The sequence below is a fragment of the Cherax quadricarinatus genome, unplaced genomic scaffold (assembly GCF_038502225.1).
Source record: "Cherax quadricarinatus isolate ZL_2023a unplaced genomic scaffold, ASM3850222v1 Contig2468, whole genome shotgun sequence".
Classification (NCBI taxonomy): domain Eukaryota; kingdom Metazoa; phylum Arthropoda; class Malacostraca; order Decapoda; family Parastacidae; genus Cherax; species Cherax quadricarinatus.
In genome coordinates this window covers 13647-16810 of record NW_027197494.1, presented here as the reverse complement: position 1 = coordinate 16810, position 3164 = coordinate 13647, and positions in this window count along the sequence as shown.

The following is a 3164-nucleotide window of genomic DNA, read 5'->3' as shown; positions in this document are numbered from 1 at the left end:
CTCCTGCACCCAACATCTTGCACCTGGGGGATTTCAACTTAAGGCACCTAAAATGGAGTAATATAGCAAATAATATTGTTGCAGTAATAATACCAAGAGGCAGCTCTGATGAAAACTCACACTCACACGAGCTTTTAAATCTCTGCACAAAATTCAATTTAAACCAGCAAAAAATAGAGCCTATTAGACTGGAGAATACACTAGACCTCATCTTCACTAACAATGATCTGATAAGAAATGTCACCATATCAAAAACAATATACTCGGATCACAACATAATTGAGGTTTAGACATGTATGCGCGGAGCCCCAGACCGACATAATGAGATTAGTCATAAGAACATAAGAACATAAGAAAGGAGGAACACTGCAGGAGGCCTGCTGGCCCATACTAGGCAGGTCCTTTACAATTCATCCCACTAACAAAACATTTGCCCAACCCAATTTTCAATGCCACCCAAGAAATAAGCTCTGATGTGAAAGTCCCACTCAAATCCAACCCCTCCCACTCATGTACTTATCCAACCTAGATTTGAAACTACCCAAAGTCCCAGCCTCAATAACCCAACTATGTAGACTGTTCCACCCATCAACTACCCTATTTCCAAACCAATACTTTCCTATGTCCTTTCTAAATCTAAACTTATCTAATTTAAATCCATTACTTGGAGAGACATCCTCAAGGCCTTATTAATATCCCCTTTATTAATACCTATCTTCCACTTATACACTTTGATCAGGTCTCCCCTCATTCTTCGTCTAACAAGTGAATGTAACTTAAGAGTCTTCAATCTTTCTTCATAAGGAAGATTTCTAATGCTATGTATTAATTTAGTCATCCTACACTGAATGTTTTCTAACGAATTTAAGTCCATTTTGTAATACGGAGACCAGAACTGAGCTGCATAATCTAGGTGAGGCCTTACTAATGATGTATAAAGCTGCAGTATGACCTCTGGACTTCTGTTGCTTACACTTCTTGATATAAATCCCAGTAATCTATTTGCCTTATTACGTACGCTTAGGCATTGCTGTCTTGGTTTAAGATTGCTGCTCACCATAACCCCCAAGTCCTTTTCGCAATCTGTATGGCTAAGTTCTACATCATTTAACTTATAAGTACTAGGGTTATGGGCACTCCCAAGCTTCAGAACATTGCATTTATCTACATTGAACTGCATCTGCCACTTTTCTGACCAAGAATAGAGTTTGTTTAAATCCTCCTGAAGTTCCATAACATCTACGTTTGAATCAATTATCCTACCTATCTTTGTGTCATCGGCGAATTTGCTCATATCACTAGTAATTCCCTCATCAAGATCATTGATATATATTATAAACAACAACGGGCCCAAGACTGATCCCTGTGGAACGCCACTTGTTACAGATCCCCACTCGGATTTAACCCCATTTATGGACACTCTCTGCTTCCTGTCAGTGAGCCATGACTCGATCCACGAGAGCACTTTTCCCCCAATGCCATGAGCTGCTACTTTCTTCAACAGTCTTTGGTGCGGAACTCTATCAAATGCCTTACTAAAATCTAAGTAAATAATATCAAATTCTTTATCGTGGTCAAGAGCCTCAAAAGCTTTACTGAACATAAGAACATAAGAACATAAGAATGTAGGAACACTGCAGAAGGCCTACTGGCCCACACGAGGCAGGTCCAAGTCCCTACCGGCTTAAGCCAATGCACCCAACCTAGTCAGGTCAGGTCACATTGACTTAAGGGAGGAACACGGCAACCGACCTGTTAGCACAAGCTATCAGGTCCAACTCACCCCCACCCACATCTACTCATGTATTTATCCAACCTATTTTTAAAGCTACACAACGTTCTGGCCTCTATAACGGTACTTGGGAGTTTGTTCCACTCATCCACAACTCTATTACCAAACCAGTACTTTCCTATATCCCTCCTGAATCTGAATTTTTCCAACTTAAAACCATTGCTGCGAGTCCTGTCTAGGCTAGATATTTTCAGCACACTATTTACATCCCCTTTATTTATTCCTGTCTTCCACTTATAAACCTCAATCATATCCCCCCTGATTCTACGTCTTTCTAGAGAGTGCAGTTTCAGGGCCCTTAGTCTATCCTCATAGGGAAGGTTTCTGATACATGGGATCATCTTTGTCATCCTCCTTTGTACATTTTCCAGAGAATTTATATCCATTCTGTAATACGGTGACCAAAACTGTGCAGCATAATCTAAATGAGGCCTAACCAAGGATGTATAGAGTTGAAGAACAACCTGAGGACTCCTATTATTTATGCTTCTTGATATGAAGCCAAGGATTCTATTAGCTTTATTGCGAACACTTATGCACTGTTGTCTTGGTTTCAGATTACTGCTAACCAGAACTCCTAAATCTTTTTCGCAATCCGTAATATTAAGATCTACATTATTTAGTTTATATGTGGCATGGTTATTGTCCTGTCCAACATTTAGAACTTTGCATTTGTCTATATTAAACTGCATCTGCCACTTCTCCGACCACTGCATCAGTCTATTCAAATCTTCCTGGAGTGCTCGAATGTCCTCGTCAGAATGAATTCGACGGCCTATTTTGGTGTCATCGGCAAACTTGCCGATGTCGCTCTTTATGCCCTCATCTATGTCGTTTATGTAGATTGTGAACAGCAGGGGGCCCAACACTGACCCCTGTGGAACACCGCTCGTGACGCTTCCCCACTCTGATTTCTCCCCATTTATGCAAACTCTCTGCTGCCTATTTGTCAACCATGCCTCTATCCAGGAAAAAATTTCTCCTCCTATTCCATGTGCTTTAATTTTCCTCAATAGTCTCTGATGTGGGACCCTGTCAAAAGCCTTACTGAAGTCCATATACACAATATCATATTCATTACCATGATCTACCTCCTCAAATACCTTAGTGAAAAAAGTTAATAAATTCGTAAGGCAGGAACGCCCCTTTGTAAAACCATGCTGAGATTCGTTGATTAATTTATGCTTTTCAAGGTGGCTACGAACTGCCTCGGCAATTATTGATTCCATAAATTTTCCCACTATGGAGGTTAGGCTTATTGGTCTATAGTTCGAAGCTAAGGACCTGTCACCTGTTTTGAAAATAGGTATCACATTTGCCATTTTCCACTTATCTGGCACCATGCCAGTTTGTAGTGATATGTTGAAAAGAT